At 42.9% G+C, this 11,785-nt stretch overlaps 1 long non-coding RNA gene across 2 annotated transcripts in view; it reads left to right on the top strand.

Moving 5' to 3' along the window:
• Positions 1 to 11,785, top strand: part of LOC307210552 — a 92,517-nt gene continuing 80,732 nt past the window's right edge. For both annotated transcript variants that reach the window (XR_013836061.1, XR_013836062.1), the window contains exons 1-2: positions 1 to 136; positions 789 to 869. This is a non-coding gene — a long non-coding RNA (uncharacterized lncRNA). The remainder of the gene's footprint in view (positions 137 to 788; positions 870 to 11,785) is intronic.

Below are 11,785 nucleotides of genomic sequence, written 5' to 3'. Positions count from 1 at the left end.
CTCACCTGGGACTGAGGGAAACTTGCTTTTCCGAGTCGACTCGCGGAAGAGCAGGGTCTGGGGTTGCTGCTTTTGCCTAGGGGAAGGAAAGCCGGGAGTCCCACCGACCTGCGTTTAAAAGCTTGCAGGCTTCCAGGTGGGCAGCTTCTTAGCAAAGGGCGGGGTGGACAAAAGTTGTTTTTCGAGAGTTAAGAACTACCTTGAGGAGTGACCAGGTCAAGGTCCATCCAGTGTAACACCGTCTCCAAAGGCCCAGACCCAAGAAAGGCTGGGTGAAATAACTTCTGCCCTTTGCCCCCAGCATGCATCTAGTAAGAAAAGCTTCCCAAGTTGGAAGCTTTCAGATTGGGATGGATCTCTCCCTCTGATGCTCTTTAAAAAGCATCTAAATGAAAGGCTATCACCAGTCTTGAAACGATTTATTTTGCGGGACGGATTCAAGCACATACCAGAAAGTTTGTGCAATGAAAGCGGACACTTCCAGACACTTGCTGTTTTGGGACAGGATTCACTTACACAGGTTGCACAGTTAACACTGATTTGGAGATCTTGCGCAATAAACCCCCCTCCCCCCAGGTTCGGACTTGATGAAATAAGGGAAGTGCCCATAAAATGTAATGGAAGTGTGGGTTAAGAATTGCTTGGCATAGCAGTTTTTGCAAACAAATCAGAAGGATCACTCAATAAATAGTCAAATGTCATTTATTCATGCATGTTGAATGAATGTTCAATAAACAAGGCATCTGGAAGTGAACACTAGCATAACAAAACTGCATTTTTCTTTAAAGGGACTTTAAAGAAAGTGCAGTTAGGAAAGTAACAGGAAAATGCACTGAAAAGCATAGGATGAATGATTAACAGGAAGACATGTAAGTACTGTACCCTGCAAACAAATCAGGATAAATGCTCAGTAAAGACTAGGTAAAGGTAAAGGTACCCCTGCCCGTACGGGCCAGTCTTGACAGACTCTGGGGTTGTGCGCCCATCTCACTTAAGAGGCCAGGGGCCAGCGCTGTCCGGAGACACTTCCGGGTCACGTGGCCAGCGTGACATCGCTGCTCTGGCGAGCCAGAGCCGCACACGGAAACGCCGTTTACCTTCCCGCTGGTAAGCGGTCCCTATTTATCTACTTGCACCCGGAGGTGCTTTCGAACTGCTAGGTTGGCAGGCGCTGGGACCGAGCAGCGGGAGCGCACCCCGCCACAGGGATTCGAACCGCCGACCTTTCGATCGGCAAGTCCTAGGCGCTGAGGCTTTAACCCACAGCGCCACCTGCGTCCCACCAGTAAAGACTAGAGGTAGTCTAATCACTGGGGTAAGCTCTGTGCAAGCAAATCAGGATGAAGGCTGAGTAAATTGCTGGCATGGGAGCTTAGCTTGGACTTCAGTGCTGTTCCAAGCACGGTATCATGAACCATGAGCTTTCACTGCCACCTAGTGGGTTAACCTGGTAAATTACACTGTCCAGGGAACTACTGTACTCAGTTTGGAAACAGGAACAAAGAGTGGAGGGGTTTGCAATAAAATATTGCAGTGGATTCTGTGGTTGAACCCTTAATGACTCGCATGCCACCAATCAGTGACCAAGCAATAAAGCTGTGAAGCATTAGATTTCAATGCCTTTCATGAGTCCTCTGCTGAAACCTAAACAAAAAGGCACTGAGGTTTCTATGAAATTGACTCTGTGGGTGGACCATACTCATACCACTACAATGATCTCATCTACCTGGGTGAAGGGGCTAGTCCAGGACAGTCTATAACATTTCATACCAAGTGGGCTGCAAGAGTACTTCAATACAGAACATGCAGGCTGCACACTGCCTAGTCACGGGGGCGGGAGGAGTGTTGAGGCCCAAAATCTGAGGCACCCCAGCCCTTAATTCTGCTTTCCCAAAGCCTGGTAAGTGAGGCATAGGGCTTTGGGAAGGAGGCACAAGGTTTTGACAGGGCCCTAGAGCTCCCCATTCTTTCCCAAAGCTGGGAAAGTGCTAACTAGGCTTTGGGAAGGATAGAGAGGACTCTAGGACCCTGTCAGAGCCCTCACACCTTCCCAAAGACCAGCACCTCCCTTGCCCAGCTTTGGGAAGGCAGCATGGGAGCTGGGTGGGGAGTCAAAGGGGCCGCATGCAGTCCTCGGACACATGTTTTGAGGCACTCGTCAGTCGCATCTCAGCCTTTAGAAATGCAATAAAGAAAAGCTCTAACCATTTAGATGCATTTAGCCAGAGGTTTATATGAAAAGAGCATTTCCCCCCCAAATGAGGTTTCCCATGAGAAAATAGAGATGCCCCCCCATAAACTGCTACCACAGTTGCAAAGCTAAGCAGGTTTGCATGGGGGACTGTGTTGAGATTCCCTCATTGCAGGGGGTTGGGCGAGAAGACCCTTGGGGTACCTTCCAATTCTATAATTCCATGATTCTATGTGTTTTAATTCACATCTAATTTATTTTTAACTGCTTGCCTTTAGAAAAAAACAACTTTTAAGTTTGTTAAATCTTTCTATTGTTCTCTTATGCTGTTCTGTGTTATGCAGATTTATCATTTTTATGGTGGATTTTGTTGTCATTGGGCAGTATATATATATAGTTTAGAGACATATTTCGTATGGTCACAAAACACACCAGTGTGTAGTAAGAGCATATGAAGAGTCCTGCCAGATGAGACCAAAGAACTATCTCAGCCAGGTTCTTTTTCTCACAGTGGCTTACCAGATACCCATGGAAGCCTGCAAACAGGATCAAAAGGCCCCTCCTCACTTGCAATTCCCAGCAGATAGTATTCAAAGGCATTCTGCCTCTCACAGCAAAGGTATCCCATAACCACCATTGCTAGTATCCATGGATAACCTTAAGCTCCATTAAGTTGTCGAATCCTCTTTTAAAGCCATTCAGCTAACTACAATTTATGATGCGGGAGCAAATTCCTAAGGTTTAATTATGCATTGTATAAAGAAGTGTTTTCTTCCACCTGTCCTCAATCATCCATCTTTGGCTGGATAGTCCTGAGTTATCGTATTGGGGGAGAGAGGCAGAGTTTGGCGGCTGGTCCTTACTGACACCATTTTATTAATAACAAATACTAACCTTTTCTCTTTCTAATTTCATTCGTTGCCTTCTCTGACCTTTTCTCCTCAGAGGAAGGAGACCTATCTTTCTTCTTCTTGCACCCACAAACTTCTCTATCTCTGCCAACATTTAATCAGCATTCAAGGAGTTGTCCAACCAACAAGCTATGGCATGGCCAGGGGAAGGAGCAGGCAAGTGAAGGAGGGCATGGGGCAGGCACCTGAAAATGACCCAAGGCCTGCCGGGAGGTTCCAGTCCACTGCTTGCTGTAGGTGGAAAAGCCCCAAATGTTGCAACCTTTCTTCATAGAGGGGTTTTCATAGTAATTGCTATTCCACTGGAAACTGATGGACAAGTGCAAACTATTACTGTTGGCCCCTCTCATTGGTAATTTTTGGCTGTAAAGGTAATTTTATTTAAAGGAAAGTTATAAAAGTCTAATATTTTTAAAAAGCTCGTTCCTGAGTTTCATTGCATTCAAGCATGACCAAGAAGTGCTCAGTACCAGCCAAGGGGGTGGGGGCAAAATGTGTTCCTCATGCCAGAGAGTGGGATTACTATGGTGAGTACAGGGGCAAATTTAGCTCCCCCCACCCTAATGTATCTACTTACCTTCTCTGATATACGTGAATGGCTGCCACTCACTCCTATAGGAAGGTTTCTGTGGGCTGTACATGGAGGCAACACTGCAGTGTGGTCCCAAAAATGAATAAACCACAGGCTCAGCTGGCTTCCACCCAGGCATTCCATGGCCAGTCAGTGTATATTAGGTTTTATTTACAGATCTGATATCTTAAAGGCTGCTCTTCCTACTGAACCTATTGTTAGCCCAATAAAAGTTCCCTAGATTCCCTCCCTCTCTCAATGATCAGTTCAAAAATGTGACAACTGCTTGTACTTAACTGTTTCTGCTCACCATAACTTCAAAGTGTCAAAAGTATCTCTTTAGATGAATTTCAATTTGGCTACTCTTTCATCTTTAAGGCTTGGTTCTGGTTTCCTAGAGATTTTGCTTTCTCTCTATTTTTATACAACTTTTCTAGATATTAAATTTGCACACGAAAGGCATTTAATCATCTAAATGCTGAGAGACAGACTATGACACAACCAACTTACTTCCCGCAGACTTAGACTTCCACCACAAAAACCAGACATCTGAGATTCTGGCTTGCTGAAGTGAAAGATTCAGAGTTTCAGATTAGAAGAGAAAAGATTATATATGTTGCAGGGTTCTCCTCCAAGCTTCAAAAGGATGGGGAATTTGTTGCTGCACAAAGATACCTTCCATTCACATGGAATGTTCTTTTTGAAGTGCTGATTTATTTATTTATTTGTTCTGCTCAGGGGATGGTTATCTTCTGTACTAATAAGGAACAGCCAAGGGACTGTGGGGATGCGATAGGTTACTTCCTTAGGTCACACCAATTTGTTTCAGGGCTTAAATGAAACTGTACACATTGTAGTCATGCAGAAAAATAAGAACTGGGGCAAATTCCTTCCTTCCTGAGGTCCACAAGAAGTTCTTATGAAAAGTTCTACTTTAAAGCTGGACAACAGCTGTGACTGATGTCTTGAGTGGCTGTGGGTGAGGCAAACTGTTGGGGAAGGAAAATGAGTTTGGACCAAACTATACATTACATTGGAAATCTGTGATCAGACCTCCCTGATTCCCCCCCCCCCCCGTTTCATTTATAAGCTGTTTACTGAGTGGAGCGGGGGCTCCAAATTAGAACAGTTGGGGTGGGGGGAGAATTCAGATTTTCTCTTCATTATTTTCCCAATCTACATCTTCTCACCTTACCCCATCATTGGTTGTTGATTGCTCTGGTGATAAAAAGGATCTGTATCCTAGGATCTCACCTTTTATCCTCCTGCTTTGTGTATTTCTTTCAAACTTTACCATTCTGTGAATCTTAGGTCTCATGGATAATTTTATCATGCATCTGAAGCAGATGTATTAGTGGCCAGTGTGGAGAGGGTGGCGTTGCTTACCTGGTTTCCCAACACCACACATCATTGCCTGTGCCAGCCACTATTGGCAAAATGTATCGTCAATATAGTCATTCTATAATTCACTGAATTGGGATGCCATGCTTGATTCCTGTCTAAAGTTTGGCATCAGGTCTCTGGATAGCATTACTTCATCTCAGAAGAACTTTTTGTGCAGACAACCGGGATTTAGTGTTACCGTGGTGAACATCAGTGAAAGATTAGCCCAATGAAAAGTATCATGAAGTAGAAAGTGATTTCCTAACTACCACTCACAAAGCACTGGTTTTCATGGCAAACCAAGAAACATATTAATAATTTTTAAAAAAGCTGTTCTATGTACGCTGCTTAGGGATTCTTTGATTAAGTGGCTTGTACATTCTTCCAGACAAACAAAATAGATTATTGGATTAATCTGTTTCCTGTAATGATGGATCAGAGTGCTTTCCAATAGATGTCACTGTAGCACTTCCTTACTCATATTGGAAATCTGCACTTCACAGAATAGGCTTTACTTGCTCAGACCTCTAGCAAATCCACTATACAGCTGCTTAGTAAAACCACACCATTTTCAAAGGCTAATTCCCCTGACATATCTCAGGAGATTACTAAAAACAACCCTAGTTTATTAAGGCACATTCTTAGTTCACAGGGAGAGAATGGAGTAAAATAATGCTCACCATTAACTCCCCGCCATATAGTACATAGGCTGCACTTCCTTCTAATTTTCCTCATAAATAATATTTAACAGAAGAGTAAAAAAAAAAGTATTTTAATTTATTTTTAAAAGGGGAATACTAAATGAAGCCAATAGAATCTTAACGCTATGAAGATATACAGTATATCCCCCTACATTTTCAGATGCTAGCTCCAAATTGCAAGTATCAAGAAACTCACATATTTAGTACGTTATCTTGCCATATAGTGGTAGTTCAAGAATATGTGTCCTCTCAAAGCATTTGCTTGGCTAATGCAAAATAAGCAGACGGATACCGAATCCTTTTAAAGCTCATCTCATTCATTGTAACTCTGCTGAATGTGCTGTGCTGTTGTGATAAGTCCCAACTCTATAGGAAGCCACAACAGAGAAGTTCGACTCAGAGGGAAAACATGGAAACATTTGTCTAAGGGGAGCTGCTTTAGTCAAGATACCTGTGCTGCTCACTGGGAAGCTAAAACACTGCTTAATGAGATTTGGGAGGGGATACTATATTTGGGAGTGATGTGATATTATAAAGCACACAGGTAAACCTGGAATTTCCACACCCCCCCCAATTTTTTCCAGTGATTTTATTTGGAAGTAGTTAAGGTCTCATGTTTTGTTAGAGAATGGCCAACATGCTTTTCTGTCTTTCTGCTGCCACTGAAGTGGTGTGGGCACACATTCACTCCAAAAAGGCCTCTCTTCATTTGCCCAATAATGGGGTCACAAATGCTTGTAGGGTTGCTATTTGTCCTCTTTTTCATGGGCAGAGTCATCAAAGCGATCCATTGTTAAAAGTAGATGTTGGCAAATGTGTCCTCTTTTTTGCTCTTCAGAATATGGCAACCTTATTTATGCTTCCACCTTCTACTACTCTGCGGCTGGAGCAACGGATGCTATAAATTCTGCTACTTCTCTTAAATTCTCACTTTTAAAAAAGCCTCCTGATGATTTATGGGAGAATCTTGCTTTTTGACCTTAAAAGAAACACTAGTCATCGCTTACCTAAGGAGCCTTTAAAGTCATTATCTCCAGAGACGTTGGCCGTACCAGAGGAAGCCATTTTAGGAAATGAATCAGCAGCCTGTCTGACATTTATAGAACTGCCAGAGATGTAGTGATTGATATTGGGGTACCTAAACCTACTCTCCTGTACAAAGTTTATCGCTAATCAGAGAGATGTTCCACTGAAAGTTGCTGAGAACTTCAATCTGCCAGCTGCCGCCGATCAGTTTTGCTTTTGGTGATTCAGCTCTTTTTGTAAACCAGGCCACTAACTGTAGGATGCACAAGATTTGCTTTTAACAGTGCAATCCTATGTCTAGCTGTTCAGAACCAAGTCCTGTTCAATTCAACGGGGTGTTATTCCAGGTAAGTGTGTAGAGCAGCCTTCCTCAACCTGTGCTCTCCAGATGTTGGATCCCAGTTCTCATCAGCCTCAGACAGCACGACCAATGGTGAGGGATGGTGGGAGCTGTAGCCTGAAACGTCTAGACAGGGTTCCAGCCCTATTTATAAAGAGAGAGGTTTTGGCAACAGTTAGTAATCAAGAAGTAATAATTACAGTTGCCAAATGCCCTTAAAATAAAGCATCCTGAGGGAGCACCCCAAATTAGGGAAGGAGTGTATACTATTACGTGTCTTACAGGTAACAACAAGGCTATAAACAGTAAAGATTTGTGGGCAGGTGAAGCTTTTTCTTGCCTGGATATAAAGCAGGTGAAGCTTTTTCTTGCCTGGATATAAGTCTTGAGAGATGCATACTCCCACCATTTCCATGCTGCTTCATCAGTCTGTAGGTAACGGAGCCAATGCTGCTCCTTTCATTTTATTGCTCCCTCTGGGGTCACAAATAAGAATATCCAGGCCAGGGATGGAGAATCTGTGTTCCTTCAGATGTTGAACTACGGCTCCCATCACCCCTGATCATTGGCTGGGGCAGAAACCAACACTATGCGGAGGGCCACAGTTCCCTATGCCTGTAGTAGGAAACAGTATTCCCCCCAGTGCTCTTTTTTCTGTCTGAGTAAGAGCCTCATCTGTTCAATGCCTGCATGTGAGCCTGCCTGTTGAAGGCACACAAAGAAGGGTGGTTATAAGGTTTAGGAGCCCTAGTCTGGGCTGGAGAAACCGCTTATCAATTCCACCATGGCAGTGAGTCCAGAATAACAGGCAGATTCCAGCCATGTTTACTTGTTGGAAAGTCCTACTGGATTAAGTGGGACTTTCTTCTAAAAATAAACAAGTGTACCGTATACATCTGGTCAAAGTATGTAACGTGTGAAGTTTTCAGAGGTCTACTAGAAAATAGAAGAAATGGCTAACTATTTACAGCTGGGGTGGGGAGCCTCAGGCCGAAAGGCTAAAGTGGCCCTCCAGGCCTCTCTTTCTGGCCCTTGGGGACTGTTCCTAGGTCCTCCTTGAGTGCTGTTGCTCTTGGGCTGGATGGAGAAATGCACATGGGGCATGGGTGAATGTAAAGACCTCTGGCTTTCATTGTACAAAGGTCAGAGTCACGCTTTTTGCTGCACCCACTTTTGTCTCTGGACCTGTCCACCACTGACTTGTGGCCCCCGGAAGGTTGCCTATGAGGGAATGTGGCCCTTGATCTGAAAAAAGCTTCCCCACCTCTGGGTGAGATAAAATTACATTGATTCCCCTTCAGGGAAGAAGAACTGTTAACAATTATAATTGTTTTTGCATACTTTGGACTAGTTTTTGCTGATGTGGTTGTTTCTTTTTTTGCTTCACTCCTTGTCTTGTGTTTTACTTTGCTTGTTTATTTGTTTTAGCTCTTACTGCGTTTCCCTCTCCCCCCAGTTCATTGAACTTTGCTTCTATTGTACAGAGGAACATGAGGTGTCAAGTATTCTTTATTCTGGCTTCCTAAAAGGTAGTAACAGTTAATAAAGCCCTGAAGTATTTGATAAGAAAGGGGTATAAATATAGATTAAACACACAAATTGAATGCAATAGTTTTAAAAATATGACACATCTTTGGTTAGCAGCCATGAAAATTACTAAACAGGACATAAATAGCCCTCATAAGGAACTCAGCATGATTCCGTTGATGCAAAATAAACATGTTGTGAATTACGGGAGAAAATTAAATATTTTTGTTAACCCAAGAAAATGCAAAGCACATTCCTAAAATGATTTCAAACACCACAAAGGCAGAAAATAAATAAAGATGAAACTGTACGGACACAATCCAAATTTCAGCACCTTTCAGTCCCATTGATTTTAACTGGATTTAAGGACTCTGCTGAGATCTGGGTTCCTATGCTATGGAGAATAATCCACAGGGGCCCTGCTAGGATGAGAATGTTGCCAACCCATCCCTATTCCTCTGCTTGGCTTCCAGAATCCCAACTGCACCTCTCATGCTGGCCACCATAGCCTATAGCTGTTGTTTATTGGTGCTGTCAATGAGTAGATAGGGATCCCATCTCCACCCTGCTTCTCATTCTTCTTAGACGGCTTTAGGACAGGGCTTGGAATGGAGATCATTGTAAAAGTCAGTGTGGTTTAGTGGTTAGAGTGTTGGACCATGGCTAGGAAGGCCTGGGTTCAAATGCCCTCCAAGTCCACATTGCTTTCCTTGGACCAGTCACACACACTCAGCCTAACCGCCCTCACATTTGTTGTAAAGACAAAATGCATGGGGAATAATGATATGCATCGCTAGAGGGCTGAGCCCCACAACTTTTGTGATGGAACCCAAATCTCCTGCCCCTCCCTTCTAAGTTGTATTAAACTTCTTTTTTTTAACACTTTTTGTATCGGATGGCTGGACGCACAGCATAGCACAATACTGGTGAATCCCTAGCTGTCTGCCATATGAATTTACTTGAAGTATCTGTGCAAATAAATGAGCATATGCAATTTTTATGCAAATTTCTATCACGGGCCCATGCTTCAAGTCCTTTAAATACCTAGCAATGGGACATGTCATTTTAGGTGTATACTTAATTTTTGCAAATTTATTCAGTGAAGGGTCTTAAAAATATGTTTTAGGATTTGAGGAATTCAGACCTGCTATTATTGTTGTCATTGGGTAACATTTAACTTGGCAAGGCTATGTTTGATGAAGAAGCACATAAACTGCTTTCGGAAAACCAAATAATTTTAATTTTACCTTCTGAATACTAAATACTAAATACTAAAAATAATATTAATACTTGGCAATCGTTGTTAATGATCTCTATGCAATTTTACATACATTCTACCTAACAAGCAAAACTAAATTAAATTAATTCAACCGAAATATCTTTGGAATTCCCAAGTCATGTTACAAATTTATAGCTCTCCTCATTTTGGGAATTTGAAAGTTGAAAAATTCAACATATCCTAGCCTATCAATGCCCTTGTCACCTTTTGTTCTGTGTAGGAAAGGTGGGATGCAAATGTTCTCCAATTCTGGACTCAGAGTATGCCAGATAAGCCCTACTGGATCAGACAAGGGCTTACCTAGTCCAGGGGTTAATGTCAGGTGGGCTGAGCCTACCCACCACTTTTCTATAATTGGCTTTGGCTTTTCCATCATCACTTTTCTCAGCATTGCCCTCTTCCACTGGGAAATCAAAGACATAATTAGTATAAGAAATTAACATCCCTCTGCTTTTTTTCTCACTCTGAGCTTTCTATTCCCACCTCCCTAGCTATGTTCTCATTGCCTCAGGCAGTTTCATCCCTCTCACCCCAAGGTTAATCTACCTCAGGCTTCCTCAACCTCGGCCCTCCAGATGTTTTGAGACTACAATTCTCATCATCCTAGACCACTGGTCCTGCTAGCTAGGGAACACGGGAGTTGTAGGCCAAAAACATCTGGCGAGCTGAAGTTGAGGAAGCCTGATCTACCTGCTAGTAGATGGTTTTTGAAATCAAGATGGAAACTGGGGATCTGGCACCCTGCTGTGTTCCAACTATTGTTGCATCAATATTTGTTACGGGTAGTTTTGACATAATACTTGTTTGCACATATATTTTCTGGGGAAACATTTACATTAATTTCTTTTGGCCAAATATGGCTTTTCCTGTCCATTTCAACTTTGTTTTATTGTATGGTATTGTAGTTATCAATATTGAAAACGCAATATAGCAGCAAGGCCTAATATGGTAAATGATATACTGATGGATTGTTGAAGTAAGCCTCTGGAAAAAAATGTCTCAGCTGAGACAAGGTTTTTTTTAAAAAAAAAAATAGAATAAGGGGAGAGGTATTGAGGTATTGAGGTTTTGAATTTTGAATTTAAATTTTGGTTTTCAAACTGTCCCTCTTCCTGTGTTGTGAGCTGCAAAATATGACCCATCCAAATGATACTTCCCACAGCTGGAGACAGTCAGCCCCTCCCTTCACCCCAAGAAGCCAACAGTAATACATATATGTGCAGTTGCAGTTAATGCCACTGGCTGGTGCTAGCTATACAAGATGTGCTTTTGAATGGCAGATTCTAGTGCTGTATCACACATATCATTACCCCTAGCTTCAAGTGAGGTGCCCAAATCACTCAAAGCATCAAAGTCTACCCAGAGCCTCTCTTTCGGAGGTAGTCCCAACCGAATCTACCACCACCTGCCCAGATACACTTGAGAGATAGTGCCCGCTTTGCAAGGAACATCTCACAGTCTTCCAAATACTTGTGGAGTGCCTGAATAAGGAACTCATGTGTCTAGGGCACATTCCAGCCTCTGTAGCGGGAGCCCAAGCCTAGTGTGTGGAATGAAACCCTTTTAGATGCAAGCTTCTGGTACAAAAACAGAAGCAAAAAGTTTTATTTATTTGGTAGATTTCTTACCCACCCTTCACCATAAAGTCTTCGGGTGGATTACAGTGGTACCTCGGGTTAAGAACTTAATTCGTTCCGGAGCTCCGTTCTTAACCTGAAACTGTTCTTAACCTGAGGTACCACTTTAGCTAATGGGGCCTCCTGCTGCTGCCACGCTGCCACCGCGCGATTTCTGTTCTCGTCCTGAAGCAAAGTTCTTAACCAGAGGTACTATTTCAGGGTTAGCGGAGTCTGTAA

The sequence above is a fragment of the Podarcis cretensis genome, assembly GCF_951804945.1.
Source record: "Podarcis cretensis genome assembly, chromosome: 2".
NCBI lineage: Eukaryota > Metazoa > Chordata > Lepidosauria > Squamata > Lacertidae > Podarcis > Podarcis cretensis.
This window is presented reverse-complemented; position numbering and strand designations above follow the sequence as displayed.